The sequence below is a fragment of the Mixophyes fleayi genome, unplaced genomic scaffold (assembly GCF_038048845.1).
Source record: "Mixophyes fleayi isolate aMixFle1 unplaced genomic scaffold, aMixFle1.hap1 Scaffold_3713, whole genome shotgun sequence".
NCBI lineage: Eukaryota > Metazoa > Chordata > Amphibia > Anura > Limnodynastidae > Mixophyes > Mixophyes fleayi.
Window position 1 is genome coordinate 10,001 of NW_027447701.1, and position 15,605 is coordinate 25,605.

Below are 15,605 nucleotides of genomic sequence, written 5' to 3' on the forward strand. Positions count from 1 at the left end.
CTAATACCCTAACCCTAATACCCTAACCCTAATACCCTAACCCAAACCCAAACCCTAATAACCCTAACCCTAATAACCCTAACCCTAATAACCCTAACCCCTAACCCTAACACCCTAACCCCTAACCCTACCCCTAACCCAACCCTAACCCCTAACCCTACCCCTAACCCAACCCTAACCCCAACCCTAGCCCTAACCCACTAACCCTAACCCTAACCCACTAACCCTAACCCCTAACCCTAAACCCTAACCTAACCCTAACCTAACCCTAACCCCTACCCTGACCCTAACCCTACCCCTAACCCTAATACCCTAACCCTAATATGTCCCTAACCCTAATATGTCCCTAACCCTAACCCATCCCTAACCCTAACCCCCTAACCCTAACCCCCTAACCCTAACCCTAATATCCAGTGGATTAACCCTAACCCTAACCTTAATATCCAGTGGACTAACCCTAACCCTAACACCCTAACACCCTAACCCCTAACCCCTAACCCTAATATCCAGTGGACTAACCCTAACCCTAACCCTAATATCCAGTGGATTAACCCTAACCCCCTAACCCTAACACCCTAACACCCTAACCCTAAAACCCTAACACCCTAACCCTACCCCTAACCCCTAACCCTTAACCTTAACCCCTAACCCACTAACCCTAACCCACTAACCCTAACCCCTAAACCTAACCCTAAACCCAACCCTAACCCTAACCCCTACCCCTAACACTCTAACCCTAACCCTAACACCTTAACCCTAACACTAACACCCAAACCCTAACCCAAACCCTAACCCCTAACCCTAACCCCTACCCTGACCCTAACCCTACCCCTACCCCTACCCTTAATACCCTAACCCTAACCCTAATATGTCCCTAACCCTAACCCTAATATGTCCCTAACCCTAACCCGTCCCTAACCCTAACCCCTAACCCTAACCCCCTAACCCTAACCCCAACCCCTAACCCTAACCCCCTAACCCTAACACCCTAACTCTAACCCTAATATCCAGTGGACTAACCCTAACCCTAACCCTAATATCCAGTGGACTAACCCTAACCCAACCCCTAACCCTAACCCCTACCCCTAACCCCTAACCCCCTAACCCTAACCTTAACCCTAATACCCTAACCCTAAACCTAACCCTAATACCCTAACCCTAACCCTAATACCCTAACCCTAATACCCTAACCCTAATAACCCTAACCCTAATCACCCTAACCCTAATAACCTTAACCCTAATAACCTTAACCCTAATAACCCTAACCCTAATAACCCTAACCCTAATAACCCTAACCCAAACCCTAACCCCTAACCCTAACCCCAACCCTAACCCTAACCCCCTAACCCTAACACCCTAACACCCTACCCTAAAACCCTAACCCTAACCCTAACACCCTAACCCCTAACCCCAACCCTAACCCCTAACCCACTAACCCTAACCCTAACCCACTAACCCTAACCCCTAACCCTAAACCCTAAACCTCTAACCCTAACCCTAACACCCTAACCCTAACACCCTAACCCAAACCCCTAACCCTAACCCCTACCCTGACCCTGACCCTACCCCTAATACCCTAACCCTAACCCTAATATGTCCCTAACCCTAACCCGTCCCTAACCCCTAACCCTAACACCCTAACCCTAACACTAATATCCAGTGGACTAACCCTAACCCTAATATCCAGTGGACTAACCCTAACCCTAACCCTAATATCCAGTGGACTAACCCTAACCCCTAACCCCCTAACCCCCTAACACCCTAACCCTAAAACCCTAACCCCCTAACCCTAACCCCCTAACCCTAACCCTAACCCCTAACCCTACCCCTAACCCAACCCTAACCCCAACCCCTAACCCCTAACCCTAACCCCTAACCCTAACCCTAACCTTAACCCACTAACCCTAACCCCTAAACCCTAACACCCTAACACCCTAACCCTAACCCCCTAACCCTAACCCCTAACCCTACCCTAACCCAACCCTAACCCCAACCCCTAACCCTAACCCCTAACCCCTAACCCTAACCCACTAACCCTAACCCTAACCTTAACCCACTAACCCTAACCCCTAAACCCTAACCCCTAACCTAACCTTAACCTAACCCTAACCCCTACCCCTAACCCTAACACTCTAACCCTAACCCCCTAACCCCCAAACCCTAACCCCTAACCCTACCCCTAATACCCTAACCCTAATATGTCCCTAACCCTAACCCTAATATGTCCCTAACCCTAACCCTAACCCGTCCCTAACCTTAACCCTAACCCTAACCCTAACCCTAACCCTAACCCCAACACCCTAACCCTAATATCCAGTGGACTAACCCTAACCCTAATATCCAGTGGACTAACCTAACCCCCTAACCCTAAACACCCTAACCTTAACCCTAACCCTAACCCTAACCCTAATATCCAGTGGACTAACCCTAACCCTAACCCTAACCCTAATATCCAGTGGACTAACCCTAACCCTAACACCCTAACCCTAACACCCTAACCCTAACCCCTAACCCAAACCCCTAACCCTAACCCCCTAACCCTAACCCTAACCCCCTAACCCTAACCCCTAACTCTGACCCTAACCCTAACCCCTAACCCTAAACCCTAACCCTAAACCCTAACCTTAACCCTAACCCTAACCCCACCCCTAACCCTAACCCCACCCCTAACCCTAACCCCTAACCTTAACCCCCTAACCCTAACCCCTAACCCAAACCCTAACCTTAACCCCTAACCCTAACCCACTAACCTTAACCCTAACCCAAAACCTAACCCCTAACCCTAACCCCTAACCTTAACCCCTAACCCTACCCCTACCTTAACCCTACCTTAACCCTACCCTAACCCTACCCCAACCCCCTAACCTAACCTTAACCTCAACCCCTAACCCCTAACCCTAGCCCCTAACCCTTAACCTAAACCCTAACCCTAAACCCTAACCCCAACCCTAACCCTAACTCCTAACCCCTAACCTTAACCCCTAACCCTCACCCCTAACTTTAACCCTAACCCTAACCCCTAACCCCTACCCTAACCCTAACCTTAACCCTAACCTAACCCTAACCCCAACCCTAACCCTACGGAGGCGCTCACCCTGACGCTAACCCTAACCCTAATATCCCTAACCCTAATATGTCCGGACCCTAACCCTAACCCTAATTCGGGACCCTAACCCTAACACTTCGGCCACGGTTCCCTAACCCTAACCCAAACCTTAACCCCTAACCCTAACCCCTAACCCCTAACCCTAACCCCTACCCCCAACCCTAACCCTAACTCCTAACCCTTAACCCTAACCCTAATACCCTAACCCTAATACCCTAACCTTAACCCTAATACCCTAACCCTAACACTCTAACCCCTAACCCTACCCCTTAACCCTAACCTTAACCCTAAACCCTAACCCCTAACCCTAATACCCTAACCCTAATACCTTAACACCCTAACCCTAATACCTTAACCCTAACCCTACCCTAACCCCCTAACCCTACCCCTAACCCCAACCCTAACCTAACCCTACCCCTAACCTTAACCCTAACCCCACCCCTAACCTCCTAACCCCTTAACCCTAAACCTTAACCCTAACCCAAACCCTAACCCCTAACCCCCTAACCCTACCCTAACCCCTAACCCTTACCCTAACCCCATAACCATAACCCTAACCCTACCCCTAACCCTAACCCCCTAACCCTAACAACCCTAAACCCTAACCTTAACCCAAACCCTAACCCTAACAACCCTAAACCCTAACCCTAATATGTCCCTAACCCTACCCCCTAACCCTAACCCCTAACCCCTAACCCCCTAACCCCTTAACCCTAACCCCTAACCCTAACCCCTAACCCTAACCTTACCCTAACCCCTAACCCCCTAACCCAAACCCTAACCCCCTAACCTAAACCCTAACCCTAACCCCTAACCCCAACCCTACCCTAACCCCAACCCTACCCTAATCCCTAACCCCAACACTAACCCTACCCTAACCCTACCCTAACCCCAACCCTAACCCGAACCCCCTAACCCTAAACCCTAACCCTAATAATTCCAAACCCTAACCCTAACCCCTAACCCTAACCCCAACCCTAACCCCCTAACCCTAACACCCTAACCCCTAACCCTAACCTTAACCGCTAACCCTAACCCCTAACCCCTAACCCTACCCCTAACCCCTAACCCTAACCCCCTAACCCTAACCCAACCCAACCCCTAACCCCAAACCCTAATAACCCTAACCCTAATAACCCTAACCCTAATAACCCTAACCCTAACCCTAACCCCCTAACCCTAACCCTAACACCCTAACCCTAAACCCCTAACCCCTGACCCTAACCCAAACCCTAACCCCTGACCCTAACCCCTAAACCCTAACCCTAATAACCCTAACCCTAATAACCCTAACCCTACCCCCAACCCTTAACCCTAACCCTAACACCCTAACCCTAACACCCTAACCCTAACCCCTAACCCTAATAACCCTAACCCTAATAACCCTAAACCCCTAACCCTACCCCCTAACCACCCTAACCCTAATAACCCTAACCCCTAACCCAACCCCACCCCTAACCTTAACCCCTAACCCTAACTCCTAACCCTACCCCTAACCTTAACCCTACCCCTAACCCTGACCTTAACCCTAACCCACTAACCCTAACCCCAAACCCCTAACCCTAATTCGGGTCCAGAACCCTAACCCTTCGGCCAGGGTTGCCTAACCCCAACCCTAATACCCTAACCCCAACCCCCTAACCCAAACCCTAACCACCCTAACCCCTAATATCCCTAACCCCTAACCCCCTAACCCTAACCCCCTAACCCCTACCCAAACCCTTAACCCCTAACCTAACCCTACCCCCCTAACAACCCTAACAACCTTAACCCCTAACACCCTAACCCTAATACCTTAACCCTTAACCCTAACCCTGGCCTAGAGTGATATGTCCGGGACGGAGGCGCTCACCCTAACCCTAACCTAAACCCTAACCTAAACCCTAACCTTAACCCCTAACCCTAATACCCTAACCCCCTAACCCTACCCTACGGAGGCGCTCACCCTAACCCTACCCCCTAACCCTAAACCCCTAACCCTAATTCGGGACCATAACACTTCGGCCAGGGTCGCCTAACCCTAACCCTGGATCCCCCGGCCCGTGGGCGTCCAACGCGGAAGTACAAACCGGCAGCTTGGCCGCGGGTGAAAACCGACAGCCTGGCCTGGAGTAATATGTCCGGGACGGAGGCGCTCACCCTAACCCTAATATGCCTAACCCTAAAACCCTAACCCCACCCCTACGGAGGCGCTCACCCTAACCCCTAACCTTAAAACCCTAACCCTAAACCCAACCCCTACCCCCCTAACCTTAACTCGGGTCCCTAACCCTAACCCCTATCCTTAAAACCCTAACCCTAAACCCAACCCCTAACCCTAATTCGGGACCCTAACACTTCGGCCAGGGTCGCCTAACCCTAACCCTGGATCCCCCGGCCCGGGGGCGTCCGACGCGGAAGTTTACAAACCGGCAGCTTGGCCGCGGGTGGAAACCGACAGCCTGGCCTGGAGTGATATGTCCGGGACAGAGGCGCTCACCCTAACCCTAATATGCCTAACCCTAACCCTAACCCTTAACCCTAACCCCTGACCCAACCCTAACCCCGACCCTAAACCAACCCATAATAACCCTAACCACTAACATGACCCTGACCCTAACCCAACCCCTAACCCTAACCACTAACCGTAATAACCCTAACCCTGATCCGGACCCTAACCCCAACCCTAACCCCTACTATATCCTAACCCTAATATGTCCTAACCCTAAGCTTAATATGTCTTAACCCTAATATGTCCTAACCCTTAACCCTCTACCCAACCCTAACCCTACCCTAACCCCCCCTAACCCTAATATGTCCGGGACGGAGGCGCTCACCCTAACCCTTCGGCCAGGGTCACCTAACCCTAACCCCTAACCCTAATATGTCCGGGACGGAGGCGCTCACCCTAACATGTCCGGGACGGAGGCGCTCACCCTAACATGTCCGGGACGGAGGCGCTCACCCTAACCCCTAACCCTACCCCTAACCCTAATATGTCCGGGACGGAGGCGGTCACCCTAACCCCTACCCCTAACCCAAACATCCTAACCCTAACCCTAATATCCTAACCCTAACCCAAACCCTAATACCCTAACCTAACCCTCTAACCCTAACCCCAACCCTAATAACCCTAATAACCCTAACCCCTAATATGTCCTAACCCTAACCCCTAACCCTAATATGTCCTAACTCTAATATGTCCTAACCCTAATATGTCCTAACCCTAACCAACCCTAACCCTAATAACCCTAACCCTACCCCCAACCCACCCCTAACCCTAATATGTCCGGGACGGAGGCGCTCACCCTAACCCTTCGGCCAGGGTCACCTAACCCTAACATGTCCGGGACGGAGGCGCTCACCCTAACCCCTACCCTAAACATCCTAACCCTAATATCCTAACCCTAACCCAAACATCCTAACCCTAACCCAAACCCTAATATCCTAACCCCCTAACCCCAACCCTAATAACCCTAACCCCTAACATGTCCTAACCCTAACATGTCCTAACCCTAACATGTCCTAACCCTAACATGTCCTAACCCTAACCCCAACCCTACCCCCTAACCCTAACCAACCCTAACCCCTACCCTACGGGCCAGGGTCACCTAACCCTAACCCTAATAACCCTAAACCCTAATCCCAATAACCCTAATACCCTAACCCTACCCCTAAACCCTAACATGTCCCTAACCCTAACACCCAAACCCCAACACCCAAACCCTAAACCCCTTAACCCAACTTTGATAAATATAAAACCATTAATGCAGTAAAATAATTATAAATCCATTAATGCATTAACATAAATACAGTGAAAAAATGCATTGACAAATATAAAACCATTAATGCAGTGACAAATGCTGTGACATAAATATATAATCATTATTGCATTGGCTTATAGTTTCATTAATGCAATAACATAAATCCATTAATGCAGTGAAATAAATGCAGTAACACAAATCTAAACCATTAATGCATTGACCTACAGTTTCATTAATGCAATAATGTAAATATAAAACCATTAGTGCCTTACCCTACAAATAAATCAATAAATGCAGTAACATAAATATGAAACCATTAATGCACTCATATAAATATAGAACTATTAATACAATAATAAAACCATTAATCCAGTAACAAAAATAAGAGTGACATTAATATAATACCATTATTGCAGTAACATAAATGCCTTGACAAAAATGCAGTAACAAATATAAAACCATTCATGCAGTGACTTAAATATAAAACCTTTAATATAGTAACATAATTGCAGTAACATGAGCATAAAACCATCAATTCAGTAACATAAATGCAGTGACAAATATGCATTGACTTGAGTATTAAACCATTAATTCTCTCAAATAAATCTAAAAATCACATTGTAGTAACAAAAAAGCAGTTAAAAAAAATAATACTGTAAATGCAGTAACATAAATGGAGTAACAAAAATACAATATATATTTAATAAAGGTTTTTATAAATTAGGTTATGTACTTGTACAAGATGAAGGATCCCTAATAATACAATTTTAAAACACTGTTTTTTTTAAACACTATGGGCTAGATTTACTAAGCTGTGGGTTTGAAAAAGTGAGTATGTTGCCTATAGCAACCAGATTCTAGCTTTCATTTATTTAGTACTTTCTACAAAATGACAGCTAGAATCTGATTGGTTGCTATAGGCAACATCCCCACTTTTTCAAACACGCAGCTTAGTAAATCTAACCCTTTGTATCTTTTGAGTGCAATAATACATGCTGTTTGTATGACAGCAATAGGAAAGCGCTCAAAAAGAAAAAGTAAATAAGTAAATAACCCTAACCCCTAATATGTCTTAACCCCAATATGTCCTAACCCCAATATGTCCTAACCCTAACCCCAATATGTCTTAACCCTAACCCTAATATGTCCTAACCCCTAATATGTCCTAACCCCAACCCTAATAACCCTAACCCCAACCCCCTAACCCCTAATAACCCTAACCCCTAATAACCCTAACCCCTAACATTTCCTAACCCTAAGATGTCCTAACCCTAACCCCAACAACCTTAACCCCTAACCCCCTAACCCTAATATGTCCTAACCCCAATATGTCCTAACCCTAACATGTCCTAACCCCAATATGTCCTAACCCCTAATATGTCCTAACCCCAACCCTAATCCCAACCCCCTAACACACTAACCCTAACCCCTAATAACCCTAACCCCTAATATGTCCTAACCCCTAATATGTCCTAACCCCAACATGTCCTAACCCTAACCCCAACAACCTTAACCCCTAACCCCAACCCCCTAACACACTAACCCTAACACCTAATAACCCTAACCCCTAATAACCCTAACCCCTAATAACCCTAACCCCTAATATGTCCTAACCCCTAATATGTCCTAACCCCTAATATGTCCTAACCCCTAATATGTCCTAACCCCAACCCTAATCCCAACCCCCTAACACACTAACCCTAACCCCTAATAACCCTAACCCCTAATATGTCCTAACCCCTAATATGTCCTAACCCCTACATGTCCTAACCCTAACCCCAACAAGCTTAACCCCTAACCCCAACCCCCTAACCCTAATATGTCCAGCAATAGGAAAGCGCTCAAAAAGAAAGCGTAAATAAGTAAATAACCCTAACCCCTAATAAGTCCTAACCCCTAACGCCTAATATGTCCTAACCCTAATATGTCCTAGCCCCCTAAACCCTAACCCCAACCCTTAACCCTAATAGCCCTAACCCTAATAGCCCTAACTCTAAACCCTAATAACCCTAACCCTAATAACCCTAACATGTCCTTAACCCCAATATGTCCCTAACCCCAATATGTCCCTAACCCCAATATGTCCCTAACCCCAATATGTCCCTAACCCTAATATGTCCCTAACCTTAACCCTAATATGTCCCTAACCCTAACATAACCCTAAAATGTCCCTAACCCTAACATAACCCTAACATGTCGCTAACCCTAACATAACCCTAACATGTCCCTAACCCTAACATGGCCCTAACATGTCCCTAACATGTCCCTAACCTTAACCCGTAACCCTAACCCACTAACCCTAACCAACACACCCCTAACCCCTACCCTAACCCCAACCCCCTAACCCTTTTAACCCTAATATCCCTAACCCTAATATCCCTAACATGTCCCTAACCCTAATACCCTAACAACTTAACTCTAACCCTAAACCCCACCCCTAAACCCTAATATGTCCCTAACCCATAACCCTAACCCCAACCCCCTAACATGTCTTAACCCTAACCCTAATGCCTAACCCCTAACCCTAATATGTCTTAACCCTAACCCCTAACCCTAATGCCTAACCCTAACCTTAACCCTTTTAACCCTAACCCTTTTAACCCTAATCCTAACAACCCCAACACCCTAACCCTATCCCCAATAACCCTAACCCCACAAGTATCTTAACGTAGAAATATCAGTAAAAACTTGCATTTCTCCCCCAAAAAATCCACTCCCATTACTCCTAATTCCACAAACTAATACCTTTGCATATACGCTCCCCCACACCTGTACCCCACCACACAAGTCTCATAACATGGAATGACGGACGATTACTGTGGAATGACAGCTGTTTTATACGCAATGTCAATGCAGAAATATCAGTAAACATTTGCATTTCTCCCCCAAAAAAAAACACCCCCATTTCTCCCATTACCCCTAATCCCACACACTAATCCCTTTCCCTTTGCATATGAGCTCGTCCACACCTGTACCCCACCACACAAGTCTCATAATGTGGAATGACGGACGATTACTGTGGAATGACAGCTGTTTTATACGCCATGTCAATGCAGATCAGTAAAAAACGTGCAATTCTCCCTAAAAACCCCCCTATTTCTCCGACATCCCCTAATCCCACACACTAATCCCTTTCCCTTTGCATATGCGCTAACCCACACCTGTACCCCACCACACAAGTCTCATAACGTGGAATGACGGACGATTACTGTGGAATGACAGCTGTTTTATACGCCATATCAATGCAGAAATATCAGTAAAAACTTGCATTACTATGTGTTTCTGTGGGCAACTGTGGCATACTAATATATATATATATATATATATATATCTCATTTTATGAGGCGAATATCATATTAACAGCAAAAAGTAAAGGTTATGCCGCACAGTAGTGCCCCAGGTCCCATCATACCTCATAATTGTGCCCCCAATTCATCTTATGCCACAGTTGCCCACAGAAACACATACTATGCCACAGTTGCCCACAAAGGTGCTTGGGAGGAACTGTGCAGCAGTTCAGCTCTTCTCCGGCTGTCATTTAGAACAGTCGGATGCCGTGCCAGGACTCGGGGCTGCATGCCGGGGGTTGCCGACCCCTGCCCTAACCCTTAACCATACACACACATTTAGCTACATGCATTATTTACATAAATTTTTAATTCTTGTCCTGGCCAAGATTTGAACCATGAACCTCCTGCATGGTAAACTGTTGCCATACTGTGTGACCTATAACCAAAGTCATGGAGGCATTCCTTGCCATATGCCTGCGTGTACTTCAAATGTAGCAGTGCAGGCCTTATGTCTATGCAAGGGGCCCCTCCACTTTATTCCTGAGCCCCTCATCTTCAGAGATCATACCTAGTTAGTTATACCTAGTTAGTGTATTTATATACATATAAAAAATTCTTAAAACCCTGCCATGTGGCTATAGGTATTGGCTTAATACTGATCTACATCTCTTACACATCTCGCCACCAGCATTGTAGGAAGCATAAACAAGAGAAAAAAGCCAACAGCTAGAAGACCACCATTAATTTCCAGCCCTTGATTCGCACTTAATATTCCACCCAAGACAGAATCTGTATGTACATGTAAAATGAGCCACATTTATGTTATATTTAGTTATCAATGCATCTTGCAGCAAATGACCCATACTAGTCTGTACATTGATAAATAGTAAAGTGTGATAAACAGGGTATTACCTTGTAACAAGAGAATGACCCCCTATGTGTGCAGGAACAGTTCCAGGGGTTCCCTCCCAGTCTCAGGGTCCCGTTCAGGGGTTCCAGCGGCTGCGTTGAAGCGAGAAGAGTTTATTAGAAGACAGGTCCAGGGAGGAGATCTTGGGACGGGTCCAGGGAGATCTTGGGACGGGTCCAGGGAGGAGATCTTGGGACGGGTCCAGGGAGGAGATCTTGGGACGGGTCCAGGGAGGCGATCTTGGGACGGGTCCAGGGAGGAGATCTTGGGACGGGCCCAGGGAGGCGATCTTGGGACGGGCCCAGGGAGGAGATCTTGGGACGGGCCCAGGGAGGCGATCTTGGGACGGGCCCAGGGAGGAGATCTTGGGACGGGCCCAGTGAGGAGATCTTGGGACGGGCCCAGGGAGGAGATCTTGGGACGGGCCCAGGGAGGAGATCTTGGGACAGGCCCAGGGAGGAGATCTTGGGACGGGTCCAGAGAGGAGATCTTGGGACGGGCCCAGGGAGAAGATCTTGGGACGGGTCCAGGGAGAAGATCTTGGGACGGGTCCAGGGAGAAGATCTTGGGACGGGTCCAGAGAGGAGATCTTGGACAGGCCCCGGGAGCTGTCGCTGCCAACTGCGGTAATATCATTCCTGCTAAGATGTAAAGGTTCCAGGCCGGAGAATCCGGACATCTCAGGACGCAGCTGGAGAATCAGGTTACCGGCCATGTGGAGGTTTCTCAGGGATTCAAAGATCTCAATGTCTTCCATGTAGTCTGGAGAACACAAGGATATGATTACTACAACTCTGACTTGTATCAGCTTCATCTCCCTGGATGATATAAAGTCTTGGTTAGGACATTAAGCAGTGACCTGGTGACAGCTGGGGCTGACAACATGCAGCGCGGGGAGCGCACAGGCGGCCGCGTCATCACATCACGTGTCATACAACTCAGTCCCCTGCCGCACACACACTAGACTCAGCCCCCCGTTACATACACACAGACGTACAGTACAATCAGCCCCCGCCGCCGCCGTTACACACAGACACTGACATGAGCTCCCGCCGCCGCTGCACACAGTTACCTTTAAGCCGCTTCTCTGATCACGTGGGACGATTCCTGTCACGTGGTGCGCGTCCCACGTGATATCCGCGTCTCGTGTGATAGGCCGCTCAGCGGGGGATCGGTGCGGTCACTGGAGATCCGCGGCCGATGTCTCCGCCCCTGGATGTATCTCTGTAATCTGAGGGAATAACAATAATAAGTGGGAAGGGATGAGGTACAGAAGAGAGAGGGATGAGGTACAGAAGAGAGAGGGATGAGGTACAGAAGAGAGGGGAAGGGATGAGGTACAGAAGAGAGAGGGATGAGGTACAGAAGAGAGAGGGATGAGGTACAGAAGAGAGAGGGATGAGGTACAGAAGAGAGAGGGATGAGGTACAGAAGAGAGGGGGATGAGGTACAGAAGAGAGAGGAAGGGATGAGGTACAGAAGAGAGAGGGATGAGGTACAGAAGAGAGGGGGATGAGGTACAGAAGAGAGGGGGATGAGGTACAGAAGAGAGAGGAAGGGATGAGGTACAGAAGAGAGGGGGATGAGGTACAGAAGAGAGGGGGATGAGGTACAGAAGAGAGAGGGATGAGGTACAGAAGAGAGGGGGATGAGGTACAGAAGAGAGAGGGATGAGGTACAGAAGAGAGAGGAAGGGATGAGGTACAGAAGAGAGGGGGATGAGGTACAGAAGAGAGGGATGAGGTACAGAAGAGAGAGGAAGGGATGAGGTACAGAAGAGAGAGGGATGAGGTACAGAAGAGAGAGGAAGGGATGAGGTACAGAAGAGAGAGGAAGGGATGAGGTACAGAAGAGAGGGGGATGAGGTACAGAAGAGAGAGGAAGGGATGAGGTAAAGAAGAGAGAGGGATGAGGTACAGAAGAGAGAGGGATGAGGTACAGAAGAGAGAGGAAGGGATGAGGTACAGAAGAGAGAGGGATGAGGTACAGAAGAGAGAGGAAGGGATGAGGTACAGAAGAGAGAGGGATGAGGTACAGAAGAGAGGGATGAGGTACAGAAGAGAGGGGGATGAGGTACAGAAGAGAGAGGGATGAGGTACAGAAGAGAGGGGGATGAGGTACAGAAGAGAGAGGGGGATGAGGTACAGAAGAGAGAGGGATGAGGTACAGAAGAGAGAGGGATGAGGTACAGAAGAGAGGGGGATGAGGTACAGAAGAGAGAGGAAGGGATGAGGTACAGAAGAGAGAGAGGGATGAGGTACAGAAGAGAGAGGGATGAGGTACAGAAGAGAGGGGGATGAGGCACAGAAGAGAGGGGGATGAGGTACAGAAGAGAGAGGGATGAGGCACAGAAGAGGGGGATGAGGTACAGAAGAGAGAGGGATGAGGTACAGAAGAGAGGGGGATGAGGTACAGAAGAGAGAGGGATGAGGTACAGAAGAGAGAGGGATGAGGTACAGAAGAGAGAGGGATGAGGTACAGAAGAGAGAGGAAGGGATGAGGTACAGAAGAGAGAGGGATGAGGTACAGAAGAGAGGGGGATGAGGTACAGAAGAGAGAGGAAGGGATGAGGTACAGAAGAGAGAGGAAGGGATGAGGTACAGAAGAGAGAGGAAGGGATGAGGTACAGAAGAGAGAGGGGGATGAGGTACAGAAGAGAGAGGGATGAGGAACAGAAGAGAGGGGGATGAGGTACAGAAGAGAGAGGAAGGGATGAGGTACAGAAGAGAGAGGGATGAGGTACAGAAGAGAGGGGGATGAGGTACAGAAGAGAGGGGGATGAGGTACAGAAGAGAGAGGAAGGGATGAGGTACAGAAGAGAGGGGGATGAGGTACAGAAGAGAGGGGGGATGAGGTACAGAAGAGAGAGGGATGAGGTACAGAAGAGAGGGGGATGAGGTACAGAAGAGAGAGGGATGAGGTACAGAAGAGAGAGGAAGGGATGAGGTACAGAAGAGAGAGGAAGGGATGAGGTACAGAAGAGAGGGGGATGAGGTACAGAAGAGAGAGGAAGGGATGAGGTAAAGAAGAGAGAGGGATGAGGTACAGAAGAGAGAGGGATGAGGTACAGAAGAGAGAGGAAGGGATGAGGTACAGAAGAGAGAGGGATGAGGTACAGAAGAGAGAGGAAGGGATGAGGTACAGAAGAGAGAGGGATGAGGTACAGAAGAGAGGGGATGAGGTACAGAAGAGAGGGGGATGAGGTACAGAAGAGAGAGAGGGATGAGGTACAGAAGAGAGAGGGGATGAGGTACAGAAGAGAGAGGGGATGAGGTACAGAAGAGAGAGGGATGAGGTACAGAAGAGAGAGGGATGAGGTACAGAAGAGAGGGGGATGAGGTACAGAAGAGAGAGGAAGGGATGAGGTACAGAAGAGAGAGAGGGATGAGGTACAGAAGAGAGAGGGATGAGGTACAGAAGAGAGGGGGATGAGGTCACAGAAGAGAGGGGGATGAGGTACAGAAGAGAGAGGGATGAGGCACAGAAGAGGGGATGAGGTACAGAAGAGAGAGGGATGAGGTACAGAAGAGAGGGGATGAGGTACAGAAGAGAGAGGGATGAGGTACAGAAGAGAGAGGGATGAGGTACAGAAGAGAGAGGGGATGAGGTACAGAAGAGAGAGAGGGATGAGGTACAGAAGAGAGAGGGGATGAGGTACAGAGAGAGGGGAGAGGTACAGAAGAGAGAGGAAGGATGAGGTACAGAAGAGAGAGGAAGGGATGAGGTACAGAAGAGAGAGGGGGATGAGGTACAGAAGAGAGAGGGATGAGGAACAGAAGAGAGGGGGATGAGGTACAGAAGAGAGAGGGATGAGGTACAGAAGAGAGAGGGGGATGAGGTACAGAAGAGAGAGGGGATGAGGTACAGAAGAGAGGGGGTGAGGTACAGAAGAGAGAGGAGGGATGAGGTACAGAAGAGAGAGGAAGGGATGAGGTACAGAAGAGAGGAAGGGATGAGGTACAGAAGAGAGAGGGATGAGGTACAGAAGAGAGGGGATGAGGTACAGAAGAGAGAGGGATGAGGTACAGAAGAGAGAGAGGGATGAGGTACAGAAGAGAGAGGAGGGATGAGGGTACAGAGAGAGGGGGATGAGGTACAGAAGAGAGGGGGATGAGGTACAGAAGAGAGAGGGATGAGGTACAGAAGAGAGAGGAAGGGGATGAGTACAGAAGAGAGGGATGAGGTACAGAGAGAGAGAGGGGGATGAGGTACAGAGAGAAAGAGAGGGATGAGGTACAGAAGAGAGAGGGATGAGGTACAGAAGAGAGAGGAAGGGATGAGGTACAGAAGAGAGAGGGATGAGGTACAGAAGAGAGGGGGATGAGGTACAGAAGAGAGAGGAAGGGATGAGGTACAGAAGAGAGAGGGATGAGGTACAGAAGAGAGGGGGATGAGGTACAGAAGAGAGGGATGAGGTACAGAAGAGAGAGGGATGAGGTACAGAAGAGAGGGGGATGAGGTACAGAAGAGAGAGGGATGAGGTACAGAAGAGAGGGGGATGAGGTACAGAAAAGAGAGGGGGATGAGGTACAGAAGAGAGAGGGATGAGGTACAGA

General features: G+C 48.7%; 1 long non-coding RNA gene across 1 annotated transcript in view; it reads right to left on the reverse strand.

The window, feature by feature from the left end:
• Positions 1-1,271, reverse strand: part of LOC142132786 (uncharacterized) — a 7,640-nt gene extending 6,369 nt beyond the window's left edge. The window contains exon 1 of the long non-coding RNA XR_012686666.1: positions 1,216-1,271. This is a non-coding gene — a long non-coding RNA (uncharacterized LOC142132786). The remainder of the gene's footprint in view (positions 1-1,215) is intronic.
• Positions 1,272-15,605: the final 14,334 nt, after the last annotated feature.